Source organism: Canis lupus, chromosome 14 (genome assembly GCF_003254725.2).
Source record: "Canis lupus dingo isolate Sandy chromosome 14, ASM325472v2, whole genome shotgun sequence".
Lineage (NCBI taxonomy): Eukaryota > Metazoa > Chordata > Mammalia > Carnivora > Canidae > Canis > Canis lupus.
Genome location: NC_064256.1, coordinates 17,529,326 through 17,543,943, shown reverse-complemented (window position 1 = coordinate 17,543,943; position 14,618 = coordinate 17,529,326). Strand labels below are relative to the sequence as shown.

Here is a 14,618-nt window from a genome sequence, read left to right as displayed (position 1 = left end):
AAGATTTATAGGTAATAAGGTCATTAGTAACTTGCATTGGAGTTACAAAGCAGAGAAATTTCATTTTAGACGCTGGCTTAAAAACAGAAATGAATGTCCTACCATTTCTCCATTAGGAATGGGATAGGTCTGTTAAACATAAATCAGAGCCAAGGTCAGTAATCCTCTACAAATCTCTCTCAACTTTTAATATGGTTACATCCCAATAAACACACTGTAAGTTGAAAGTAATACAAGTCAAAAAAGTAGTTTATACCATAGCACCTTTACCCATTCATATATTGGTGAACACTTGGGCTGCGTCTATAATTTGGCTATTGTAAATAATATTGCCATAAATATATGGGTGCATGTATCCCTCTGAATTAATGTTTTTGTATTTTGGGGGTAAATACTCAAGAGTGTGATTACTGGATCATAGGGTAGTTCTATTTTTAACTTGAGGAACATCCATACTGTTTTCCCCAGTGGCTACACCAATTTACATTCCTACTAACAGTGCATGAGTATTCCTAGAGACCAAGAAAATACTGTTTCGTCAAAACTCTTTCCATTGCAGTTAAGCTTAAAACAAACAAAAATCAGCTTACACAACTGAAGCCAAAGAAGCTCCAGATGAAACCAGCTTTAAGTTAACGGTGAGGAAGAAAACACTGCATTGTGTTTGGATTCTGAGGGCAAAAACTGTTTATTAGCATTGTACTGTAGTAGGAAGAGAATAGTTAAAACTGTAGTTTCTAGAGTCTGTGAATACAATGCATCTTTCAAAAAAAGAGCTTAGGAGGCTTACTCTTGAATAATTTACATAAACAAATACAATTCAAAACTATATATAATTTTCACAATTATTATTTTGACTCTTCTGATTTAGCTAAATAATTTTTCACAAACATTTGAAGCAATGAAATCAATTAAAGGTTTCATTTGTGTAACAGAAAAGTAAACTAGCAACTTATCTGCACTAAGAAAATTTTTATCTTGTAAAAAGTATGTTGTCAAAACAAAAATGCATTTCTTTTGGCTATCTAGCTAACAAATTTTACTGATAAGAAGCTAATTTCCATTCTTAAAGAAGTTAGTATTTTTAAAAATATTTTTTCCCAAAGAATGAGGGCTTTGTAAAGTTTTTGTTTCAACTACATAGAGAAACTGAGCAGTATCAGGATGCTTTGCTTTTCTCCTGTTTAAGATTCTATGTTTTGGCCTCATTTTCTCAGGCTCTTTTCTGTGACATAAGATGCCTGTTGGTAGCTCATAAAAGAAGAGTTGATTTATTTCTTTGTATCTAGTATTATAGAAAATGAGTCCAATTAGATTGTTTTTTACTGATACATCTTAGCAGATTATAACCGGAACAGGTGAGTAGTTTCTTTTATCCCTAACCTTATTTTCACAATGCTGATGATGAATAAGACAAATTTAAATACCAGCAAAAGGAAACTTCATCTGAAAGCATAGAACATAGCCAAATCCATCCACTCATCCCAGACCAGGTTAGGGCATATGTGGTAACTGCTACCGTTACCTCTACAACAGACCCCATTTTCTGTTCCTTCTTGGCATCCTACTAGATAACGTCTCCAAGCTTCCCTTGTGGTTAGGTGTTGCTCCTGTGATTGACTTCTCCAAATGAAACATAGGCAGAAATGATGTAAGTTGCTTTCAGACCTAGCTCCTAATACCATTCCCTGGCTGGTTGGAGGTCCCGGGCATGGCAGATCCATAAAACTAGGGAGTCTTGCTCCCTGAGTCTCAAATCAGAAAACAGCTCCTCAACTAGGCATGGCTATTTTGCACTGCTGAATAAGTTATAAATTCTGAGGTCTGAGGTCAAGACCACACCCCAAGGGATGTTTTGTTATCTTACCCTAACCAAAGGAGTGGCATCTCCCAAGCAAGAGCAGATCCACGACTGTCCTAGTACCAAAGTTGCAGAAAAGAAAGAGAAATCTGTGAGGGTTCTATGATTCAGTAAATACCCTTACCTTACCTTCATTTATATTACCATTCCTCCTTATTGGTAGAATTAAAGGAAGAATTAGAAAAATTGAGAGCAGGCTGAACTTTCTATAGAAGTCACCAAAAGAAAAGTGTTTAGTATATGGAGAATAATCAATAGCAGACATTAATAGAGTTCCATTTAACATTTAATAGCAGCCATTCATAGAATTCTACTTAACATTTAAACATTTTAAGCCCTGTTAATCTTTATGACTATTATGCCCCTTGAGGTAATCATAGCTGAATTTTCCACAGTTTATCTTGGCTTATTATCATGTGTACCATACCTCTATTTTATTATATTTTAGTATATTTGCTGCTGAAGCAAGCACATATTTTATTATATTTTAATTTGAAAACATGGCAAAACAGCAGTTAAATAAGTTTTTAAACAGGAAACAACATAATGGTAGTTAAATCTGGGGGGAATGAGATGACACCTAACTTGTATTTATTTAGTTTTTTTGCTCATTTATATTTTCTATTTTTTCCCCCAATGAGTTTATGTTACAAAAAAGAGTAAAAATGAAGTCACATAATCCTATTCTCTTAATACATTACAGCCAATTTAATGCTTGCAAGTTATCTTTTACCTTGGTGTTTATAACCATATGCATATAGTTTGTTTTATATAATAGCAGTGCAATACATACATTTGGAACCAAACAATTTTGCATTCCTGCTTTGCCCCTAATGGTCTTGTGAAAGTCATTTAATCTGTGCGCTGATTTTTCCCTTCTGATAAAAAAAATTTCTAAAGTGTTGTGCTTTACATGAGTTCTCATGTACATGAATGAATACATGAGAACTTAGTGCATAATGTATTAAATGCAAAAAAATCAAAATAGTGTTCTAACATGTTTTATAATTAGCAACTATTAATATATATTAATATATATTAAACTTTTATCATATTTCCCCCAAAGAGCATCCACGAGTGGGGGGCTAAGGGGGAGAGGGAGAGGGAGAAGCAGACTCCTCACTGAGCATAGAGCCCAATGCAGAACCTGATCCCAGGACCCTGAGATCATGACCTGAGCTGAAGGCAGACGCTGAATTAACTGAGACACCCAGGGACCCTGAAACTCTATACTCCTTAAATGATAACTTTCCATTCCCCATTTCCCTTAACTCCTGACATCCACCATTCTTTTTGTCTCTACGATTCTGATTACTCTAAGTACTTCATATAAGTGGAATCACAGTGTTCACATTTTTGTGACTGGCTTATTAATTTACAGTTAAAATAATCACTGATGGGAGATTTAACTTCTACCATTTTGCTATTTGTTTTCTATATGCTATATAGCATTTTGACCCTCATTTCCAGCCTTATAATCTTCTTTTGAGTTTAGCTAAAAATTGTTTTGCTGTGCAATGCTTAAATTCCCTTCGTATTTACTTTTGTGTTCCATAGGTATTTTTTCTTTATGGTTACTATGGGGATTACATTTAACATGCTAAAGTTGTAATATTCCAATGTGCATTTATACCAGCTTAACTTCAATAACATACAAAAACTCTGCTCCTTTAGAGCTCTGTTCCTATTCCTTTTGGTTATATGTCACAAAATTACATATTAACACAATGTATGCCCCAAAACATAAACTAGTAATTCTTTTAAAGCATTAATCTCCTAAATATGTAGACAACAGAAATGTAGAATTACAAGCCAAAGTCACAATAATACTAACTTTTAGACTAATTTTTTTAATGTATCAATCTCTTAAATCATTTAGAAAGAAAAAAAAAAGTTACAAACCAAATTTATAATAATACTAGCTTATGTAATGAGGTCAGTATTATCCTGATACCAAAACCAGATAAAGACACTACAAAAAACCCCAGAACTATAGGCTGTATGTTCATCTCTGATGAACATAGATGTAAAAATCCTTAGCAAACCAAATCTGATAAAACATTAAACAGTCATTTATCACAATCAAGTGGTACTTATTCCCAGAATGTGAGGGTGACTCAATATTTGTAAATCAATGTGATGCTATATATCAACGAGAAAGAATAAAAATCATATAATCATTTCAATAGATGCAGAAAAAGCATCTGACAAAGTGCAACATCCATTCATGATAACAACCCCCCTCTTTTTAAAATTCATGATAACAACCCCCCTCTTTTTTAAAAAAAGATTTATCTATTTATTCATGAGAGACAGAGAGAGAGAAAGAGAGGCAGAGGCATAAGCAGAGGGAGAAGCGGCTCCTCGTAGGGAGCCCAATGTGAGACTCGATCCTGGATCCTGGGATCATGCCCTGAGCTCTAGGCAGATGATCAACTGTTGAGCCACACAGGTGTTCCCATGGTAACAACCCTTAACAAAGTAGATTTAGAGAAAACATACCTCCCATACAAAAAGGGCCATATATGAAAAACCCATATCTAACATCACACTCAATGGTGAAAAACAGAGTTTTCCCTAAGGTCAGAAATAAGACAAGGATGTCCACTCTCACCACTTTTATTCAACATAGTACTAGGAAGTCCTAGCCACACCAATCAGATGAAAAAAGAAATAAAAGTCACCTAAACTGGTAAGGAAGAAACAAAACTTTTGCAGATGACATGATACTTTATAGAGAAAACCCTAAAGACTCCACAAAAAAACTACTACAAGCAATAAATGAATCAAGTTGCAGGACACAAAATCAATACACAGAAATCTTTTGCAATACTAATAATGAAGCAATAGAAAGAGAAGTTAAGAAAACAATCTCCTCCCAAAAAGAAAACAATCCTATTTATAGTTGTACCAAAAATAATACCTAGAGATAAAATTAACCAAGGAAGTGAAAAGACCAACTATAAAACACTGAGGAAGAAACTGAAGACCACACAAATGAAAAGATATTACATGATCATGGATTAGAAGAACAAATATTATTAAAATGTCCATACTACCCAAAGCAGTCTACAGATTTAATGCAATTCCTACCAAAATACCAATAGCATTTTTCACACAACTAGAACAAACAGTCCTTGGATTTGTATAGAACCACAAAAGACCCTGAATAGCCAAAACAATCTTAAAAAAAAAAAAAAAAACTGGAGGAGTCACAATCCCAGATTTCAAGATACACTACAAAGCTGTAGTAATCAAAATAGTATGGTAGTGGCACAAAAACGACACACAGATTATCAGAATAAGAGTCCAGAAATAAACCCATAATTTTATGGTCAATAAACCTTGAGAAAGGAGGCAATATCTAATGGAAAAAAGTCTCTTCAACAAATGGTGTTGAGAAATTAGACATCTAGATGCAAAAGAATGAAAGTGGATCACTTTCTTACACCACACACAAAAAACTTAAAGACCTAAATGTGAGATCTGAATTCATAAAAGTCCTAATAGCATAGGCAGTAACTTCTCTGACATTGGCCATAGCAATATTTTTTAAGATATGTCTCCAGAGGCCAGGGAAACAAAAGGAAAAATAAACTAATTGGACTACATCAAAAGAAAAAGTTTCTGCACAGTGAAGGAGATAATCAACAAAACTAAGAGACAACTTACTGAGTGGGAGAAGATACTTACAAATGACAGAGTGGGAGAAGATACTTACAAATGACATACTCAATAAAAAGTTTAGTATTCCAAATCTGTAAAGAACTTATACAACTCAGGGCAGTCTGGGTGGCTCATCGGTTTAGCGCCGCCTTCAGCCCGGGACGACCCCAGGGTCGGGGTCAAGTCCCGCGTGGGCTCCCTGCATGGAGCCGGCTTCTCCCTCTGCTTGTGTCTCTGCCTCTCTCTCCGCATCTCTCTGTGTCTCTCATGGATAAATAAATAAAATCTTAAAAAAAAAAGAACTTATACAATTCAACACCAAAACAAAGAAGTAATCCAATTAAAAAAGGGCAGAAGACATGAACACACATTTCTCCAAAGAAGACACACAGATAGCCAACAAATACATGAAACAGTGCTCAATATCACTGATCATCAGGGAAATGCTAATCAAAACCACACGTTACACCTGTCAGAATGGCTAAAATCAAAAACACAAGAAACAGCAAGTGTTGGCAAGGATATGCAGAAAAAGGAATCCTGATGCACTATTGGTGGGAATGTAAACTGGTAGAATCACTGTACAAAAAGGGATTCCCCCAAAAATTAAAAATAGAATTACCAAATGATCCATTAATTCAATCCAGTAATTGCACTACCGGGTATTTACCCAAAAAATACAAAAACACTAATTTGAATGATATACGCATCCCTATGTTTATGGCAGCATTAATTACAAGCATATTTACAACAGCCAAATTATGGAAGCAGCCCAAGTATCCATCAATAGATGATTAGATAAAGAAGTAGTAGTATATATAAAAAAAGCAGTAGTATACATATGTGTATCGGCTCCCTGCATGGAGCCTGCTTCTCCCTCTGCCTGTGTCTCTGTCTCTCTCTCTCTGTGACTATCATAAATAAATAAAAATTTAAAAAAAATTTTAAAAAATTAAAAAATTAAAAAAAATTAAAAAAAAGAAAATTTTGATGAACTATTATTAAAAACCCACTAGAATCAGTAAATGAATTTAGTAAGCTAGGAGGATACAAGATCAATTTACAAAAATTAACTATTTTTATTTTATTTATTTTTAAATTAACTATTTTTATACAGTTACAGTGAACAATCTGAAAATGCAATTAAGAAAATTATCCCATGTATAATACCATGTATAACATCAAAAAAATACTTACAAATTTAACACAAGAAGTGGAAGGCTTGCAAACACAACACTTTACATCACTCAAAGAAATTAAAGAAGACTTAAATAAATAGAAAGGCATCTATGTTCATGGATTGTAAGACTTAATGTTGTTAAGATGACAATATTCCCCAAACTGATCCACACATTCAATGTAATCTCTACTAAAGCACAGTTGGCTTTTGTAGAGATTGATAAACTGATCCTAAAATCCATATAGAAATGAGAGACCCAGATGAGCAATCCTGAAAATTGATAACCAAGTTGGAAAACTCGTGCTTCTCAATTTCAAACTTACTACAAAGGTACAGGATTCAAGAAAAAATTTACTTGTTGAAGCCCTTAACCCCACTGTGACTATATTTGGATAGAGGGCGGGTAAGAAGCTAATAAATGTTAAGTGAGGTCATAAGGGAGGGGCTTTAATCCAAAAGGACTGGTGCCCTTAAAAGAAAAGGAAGAGACCTATGAGTTTCTCCACCATGTGAAGACACAGTGAGAAGGCAACCATCTGTAAGCCAGAGACAGAGCTCTTGCCAGGAACTCAATCAGCTAACATCCTGATTTGGGAATTCTAGCCACAAATGTGAGAATATTAAATTGTGTTATTTAAGCCAAAAAAAAAAAAAGCCCTCATGTTTTGAATTATGTGGTTTAGAAAATAACCACCCTTCTGTTATATTTGTGTGTTTCTTAAAACGATATCAGTTCTGATGTGATACATTCTGGTAATATAGTCCTGGGGAGGTGAGTTGAAATCTGGTATGATATTCCTATGGGTAAGGAAGGGGCTTTTCTTGAAATGAAGAATAAACTGAAAAATTTATTGTCAAATCACATAGAGAAGAAATTACAAGTCCATGATCTGTATCTGAAATCCTCAGAATAGGTTATTTTTGCCATAAGAATTTTTTCACATCTTAAAAATACAAGAATGCAGATTCTGTATGTTTTTAATACCCTCAGCACAACCTAGGGTACCACCCCATTATCAAACAATATTTCCATGGTAAAACATAGGAGTACCCACATTACGTGGGATAAATAAAGATTATAAATCAATCAATTTAGGTCATGTTTTGATGCTATATGACTTTGTACCAAACTTCCAAATAAAAACCTGTCTCAAGAGCTTTTCAATATTCTTCTCTGTGTTAAATGATCATGACTCTGTGGGACTGAAAGGGCTGGTTTGGAATGGAAGATATCAACTCTTGTCTCTTATTGGACATTTTCCCTCTTGGTTCTAAACTTGCAAAGAAGACAGATTACTAGTTTATTTTCTGGCTGAGAGGTAGAGCACAGAGGAAGGTGGAGTCTGAATATCAAATCAGGCCTTGTTTCATGTTGTTACCTCTCACATTTCATTTCCTTTTGTTTATCTCCAGGTCTATAGTGATTTCATAGTATCATCTCCTAAGAAAGATTTTCCTGTTTAGGCACACTGTGATAAAACATTAAAGCCCACTAATTCTAACATCTTATTATATATTAATAATTAATAAGAAGGTGAATCTTAGGGTAAGATTTAAGATAAGAAGATGAACTGTATCTTCCTTCCTGATGGTTCTTCTTCCATTTCCACCCTGGAGAATTTTGGTTTAACTACATTAAACTGGGCAATGGTCCTTTCACGTTACCATCTCTTACCTTCACAATAAACTTTAAACCCATGAGCACCAATTGCAAAATCAATGGTCAAATGTAGTGAGAATACAGTTTTGGTACTTGTTACTGAACAAGTACATCTGGCAGCAGATGGAATCCTGTTAATCTAAAACCATACACAAAATTAATTGTTAGAGTCGTATTTTACCTAACAGAGTTGAAAGAGCATTAAAAGTTATTTTATTAAAAAAAAGTTATTTTATTAAGTCCCCAAGCTTTGTACAAATAGGTACATACATACATACACACATTTTTGAATTTATGACGTTAATTAGAAGTCACTCATTAAAAGAAATTACTGTATGTTTATATAAATATACACTTATTTGTGAATGTGTGTGTGTATTACTGAGAAGAAAAATACTGGTACTGGAATAAGGATAGACATATAGATCAATGGAATGGAACTGAGAGTCCAGAACTAAACCCTAACAGTTAATTGATTTTTGACAAGGGTGTTGAATAATTCAATGGGGAAAGGACAGTATTTTCAATAACTGGTGCTGGGGAAAATGATTATCCACATGTAAAAGAATGAATTTAAAGCCCTATCTCATATCAATATACAAAAATTAACTCAAAATTGACCAAACTCCTAAATATGAGGTAAAACTATAAAAATCACAGAAGAGAACATAGACATAAATCTTCATGACCTTGGGTTAGGCAATGGTTTCTACATGACACCAAAGTATAAGCAACAAAGAAAAAATAGTGATAATTTTCTCTGACCTATGATTGTAAAGATGTAATTTCAAAGTTACTGCCAGATCTTTTGTGTCACTGAAAAGTATCCATCAGCAATAGATTAATTTTATTATTTCAAATGCTCTAGTTGGAAAGTCTGAAACCCTGAGGATGCACAATGGGAAAACCACTTCTCTCTTCATAATCACATACAGAACCACCTCTATTAAGAGCAATGGAATCTGTGTGGATTTAGCTGTATTTAGGAAAATGTTCCTTTTCCTTTATTTGTGCTTGCACTGTGTCAGAGCTGAGAAATATTTGTCCTTGGGGTGTGTGTGTGTGTTTGGTCCAATACGTTACCAGAAAACTAGAGGAGAAATGAAGATATACATTTCATTTCCCACAGGTATAGAAACTTTGGGCCAACTTGATGTGTCAAACAAGATAGTTTTGCTTAATTGCCTCTCACTGAAAAATTCAGACTCAGGGAAATGTTTGTAATTGTGTCCTGTGAACTGCCTTTTTGGGGAGGGATGGGTTGGGATTTGGCGGTGGGTGGGCTGTAGATCCTAGGGTGAAATAAATTTGAGGTTAGAATTCCCCGAAATGGAGTTTTTTTTTTTACATTAGGGATTAAAGAAAACCCCTTCAGGGTCGCCTGGGTGGCTGTCAGTTAAGCGACCAACTCTTGATTTTTGGCTCAGGTTATGATCTCAGGTCCTGAGATCAAGCCCCATGTCAGGCTTTGGGCTGGGTGTAGAACCTGCTTGAGACTCTTTCTCCCTCTCCCTCTGCTCCTCCCCCTGTGCTCTCTCTTTAAAATGCACAAATGAATATTTTTAATAAATAAAGAAAACTTCTTCATTGAGAAGTAGCATAGAAGTAAGCTTTCAATAGGAAAACCAGATACTGTTCTGTGTCTATGAAGGGTACTAACTCCCAGTCCCCATGATATGTTTAATGTTTTGTTCTTTGTCTAGGACTTTAGAAAGTCATATGTAGCATATGGTTTTAGTTCTCTTGGGTTCTAAAATTTTACTTTGTCATTTACAATCCTTTAGTAAAGGTGTAAAGGTAAGGTCATATGTCCAAAGTATGGTTTGGGGATTTTAAGGGAATCACTCTTCCTGTCAGAGAGCAACATTTAATGAGGAATTATAGGAATGTGAGCAGAGGCTGAAGGCCAAGCTGAGAGGGAGAAGAGCTCTCTGGAAAAATTGCTGCAATTTATACTGATTCAGGCTGCAATCTGTATTGTACTTAATATAATCCTCCTTCCCCTCCCAAATATATCTGAGGAAGATTACAGAAAGAAAACCAGGTTTGTTTTTTTTTTTTAAAGATTTTATTATTTATTCATGAGAGACAGAGAGAGAGAGAGAGAGAGAGAGAGGCAGAGACACAGGCAGAGGGAGAAGCAGGCTCCATGCAGGGAGCCCGATGTGGGACTCGATCCCAGGACTCTAGGATCACACCTGGGATGAAGACAGACACTTAATCACTGAGCCACCCATGCGTCCTGAAAAACATGTTTTTTAAGAAAAACATTTTTTTTTAATTTTTTTATTTATGATAGTCACACAGAGAGAGAGAGAGAGAGAGAGAGAGAGAGAGAGAGAGGGGCAGAGACACAGGCAGAGGGAGAAGCAGGCTCCATGTACCAGGAGCCCGACGTGGGATTCGATCCACGGTCTCCCGGATTGCGCCCTGGGCCAAAGGCAGGTGCCAAACCGCTGCGCCACCCAGGGATCCCAGGAAAACATTTTCTAACAAAACTATCCAGCTAATTTTCAATCAAGCATCTTTTATTTAAGGCTTATAAAATATTTAGAAAAATGTTGGCTTTGGTCACACATGCTTTATCATCACTCAGCATTTCAGTTCGCAATAAGGAATTAAACTTAATTTCAATAATGATAAGAGTGGTCTGATGAAAAGTAGGGCAGCATAGGAAAATGGTGAATTACCATACTCAACTAATAAGATAATAGTAGGGTTGAATCCATGGTGAATCAATAATCTCCCTGATCATCGTATGATGTGCTTCCGGAACATCACTTTGGAACATTAAAATAGCAAAAGGTATGGTTATATAATAACGAGAGCTACCTTTGAGTTTTAATGAGTCAAGGTTTTGTTTTAAAACCATTTCACAGGAAGGTCATACAGATGATATGGGATGTGGTTCCATAGAGAACAAAAATTGAAAACCCCACAACTCATATTCTAGGTCAGCAGTTTTCAAACTTTTTGGTCACAGGACTCTTTCAGAATTGCATAAATTATTAAGAGTCCTAAAGAACTTTAAAAAAATGTGGGTTATATCTAAACATATTTATAGTAATACAAATTAAGGTGGAGAAACAAAAAAATTTATTAATAACAAGCCCATGTTAACATAAACAATGCATTTTATTTTATTATTTTTGTAAGATTTTATTTACTCATGAGAGACAGAGAGAGGGGCAGAGACACAGGCAGAGGGAGAAGCAGGCTCCCCACAAGGAGCCCAATGTGGAACTTGATCCCAGACTCTGGGAATTACGCCCTGAGTTGAAGGCAGACGCTCAACTGCTGAGCCCTCCAGGCATCCCAACAATGCATTTTAATAAACATAGTTATGTTTTCAAATACAAAGAAAACAGCAAGTGGGGTGCCTGGGTGGCTCAGCTGGTTACCTTCCGACTCTTCATTTTGGCTCAGGTCATGACCTCAGGGTGGTGAGATCAAGTCCCCTGTGGGGTTCTGTGCTGGGTGTGGAGCCTGCTTAGGATTCTCTCTCCCTCTCCTTCTGCCCCTCCCCCACTCCTACTCGTTCTCACTCTCTCTTAAAAAAATAGATATTTGGTATTATTTCAGATTTTTGCAAATCCCTTTAATGCTTAGCTTAATGGAAAACTGCTGAATTCTCATACATGCTTCTGTAGTCAATCATGTACGCTGTTTCAGTTGAAGTATATAAAGAAAACCTGGCTTCACAGAGATGTATACCTGGAAAAGCAAGAATATATATATATATATATATATATATTTTTTTTTTTAAGATTTATTTGTTTATTCATGAGAGACACAGAGAGAGAGGTAGACACATAAGTGGAGGGAGAAGCAAGTGCCTCACAGGGAGCCTGATGCGGGACTCCATCCCGGATCCTGGGATCACCCCCTGAGCCAAAGGCAGATGCTCAACTGCTGAGCCACCCAGGTGTCCCAGACCCAGGTGTCTAAGTTTTTCAGATAATTATAGGTATTTTTCTTTATAAGTGGTAGTATCTTAAAAGTTAGTTGCAATGTAGAATCTGGAGGTATATCAATGAACTTTTTGTAGTCTATGAAAATCTTTTGGCCCGAGACAACTGGGTAGTTCAGTTGGTTCAGCCTCTGCCGTCAGCTCAGGTCATGATCTCAGGGTCCTGGGATCAAGCCCCACATGTTCCTGCTTGTTCTCTCTGTCTTTCCCCCTAACTTGTGTTAGGGAGGGAGCCTGGCATGAGCTCCCTCTTTCTCCCAAATAAAATCTAGAAAAAAAAAAAAAGAAAGAAAGAAAATCTTTTGGTTTAACTTGTATTTGATTAAATATTTAACTCATGCATGATGTTGCAACATCATCCACTGGTCATTTGAAAATACTGGTTCAATGAATTATGTAAAGATTTTATCGTTGACACACTTTATTATACAAAACCCTTTTGTTATTAAACTTTCCTCTGCAGAAAAGTCTCAAGAATTAGTAAGCTGTCAAGTTTACAGTGGTAGATATGTTTTCTAAAATTCTTAATTTTTATTTAAAAGCTTCTTTTTTTTTTTTTTTTTTGAGAGAGAGAGAGAGAGAGAAACTGTGGGGACGATGTCAGAAGGAGAGGGAGAGAGAGACTCTTAAGCAGGCACGAAGCCTGACTTGGGGCTCAGTCTAATGACTGTGAGATCATGACCTGAGCTGAAATCAAATCCATTGAGTAAGCGACCCAAGCGCCTCTAAAACCTTTAGTTTTATCATTGGCAACATATTGCTAATGGTTTTCCTTAAAAGGACAGACTGATTTCATTTTCAAGAAAATGTCTGTCAAATACCCAAGTCTGAATGACTAGAGTTTGGCAGTCATTCCTTCAAGCAAAATATGAACAGCTAGTTAAAAAATACATGTACTCAATGGTTAAACTCTAATAAAATTAACATTCACAATTCTTAAGGGAAATAATTTTTTTTTCTACTGCAAGTGCATGGCAGTGAGGAATAATGACTGCTAAAGCCCAAGAAGTTTTCATTTACTATTAAATTTTACACTATCTGGGCAAATTCCAGCAGTAAAAAAGCAAACAGCAGTATTACTATAAAGAGCTTTGACTTTGCAGATACTCTGAAAGGTTCTTGGAGATACCCAGAGGACTATGGACCACAATTTGAGAACTGCTATGGTAGGAATTAGGATAAACGCAGAATAGAAAAACAATTAAGACATGATCCCTATTTTCTAGTTCATCCTCTAACAGAGGAAACCTACAGAGATTACAACAGAGCTTTAGGGATACAAGAAATGGCAACAGTGGGGAGGACAGATTAAGCACAAGCATGGACAGGTACTGGACAGGTAGGGTACTTTTGCAATGCAGACATGCAAGGATGAGGCCAGACCTGAGGTAGTGGTGGATGGACAAAAGTTCAAAGTGGTGGGATTATTGGATGTGGTGATTGATTAAAAATATGAGGAATGAAGGGGAAAGGGCAACGGGGTGGAGAGTGGTGCCCTTCCTCCATAGGCATTCCTCCAAGTTACCGGAGGAGGTAACTTCAGTTCGGGACTTACTGACCATGAAAAGACTGTTAGGCCTCTGGGTACACGTGCCCGGTAGGCAGTTAGACTCCCCTGCTCCCTCCCGGAGCGCCCGGTAGTTTTCTCACGCAGCGCACTACCTGCCCGCCTCCCCACCCCCCGGCCCGCGCCCCCAGAGCCTACCTAGCACAACACCTAGCTCTTCACGGGGATTCATTAAATACAGGAACACGGGAGGGAGCTCGCGAGAGGCGTAGAACTAGATTAGGTAGCCTTTATGTATGCGTGCTGATTCGCGACCACAGGAGCGAGTGGCTAAGTGACGGGACCTGCAGGGCTGAACTTCCGCTTTACAACCTTTCTAGACAGAGTTCGGTGCCGTTCCTGGGACACGTGGCCTCCCAAGAGTCGCGACGGCCTGTAACAGACAAATGTACTGCGGAAAACCTGTTTCGGTAGAATCCAGACAACAACCACGATTTGTTACCTTTATGCCGTGTACTTAATACCTGCCAGACTGGTTTTAATCGGGGTGGCACGGGACTGACCTCCTCGTCCCACCCTTCAGTGTGCAGACGGCGTCTTTCACAACCTCCCTCCTGCCGACTACGCGGCCGGCTCTCCAAGGCCGGGGACCCGGACGCGCGGGCCCTGAGAGGCTGAGGCGCCGCGGCTCGGGAGCCCGGGCGGGGGGCGGCGCTGGGGCCGCCGGGCCGCCTGACGCCACATAAGCTGAGATCACCTCACGCGCGGGCGGTG

At 37.2% G+C, this 14,618-nt stretch overlaps 1 protein-coding gene across 3 annotated transcripts in view; it reads right to left on the bottom strand.

The window, feature by feature from the left end:
* Window positions 1–14,618, bottom strand: part of ANKIB1 (ankyrin repeat and IBR domain containing 1) — a 238,505-nt gene extending 223,887 nt beyond the window's left edge. Inside the window, exons 1-2 of one of the 3 annotated variants that reach the window (XM_049093408.1) lie at window positions 14,369–14,618; window positions 14,043–14,277 (exon numbers count right to left, since the gene is read on the bottom strand). The gene's annotated coding sequence lies outside the window, so the exon portion shown is untranslated. The remainder of the gene's footprint in view (window positions 1–14,042; window positions 14,278–14,368) is intronic. The other 2 variants (XM_025471404.3, XM_025471406.3) reach the window with 2 other exon arrangements.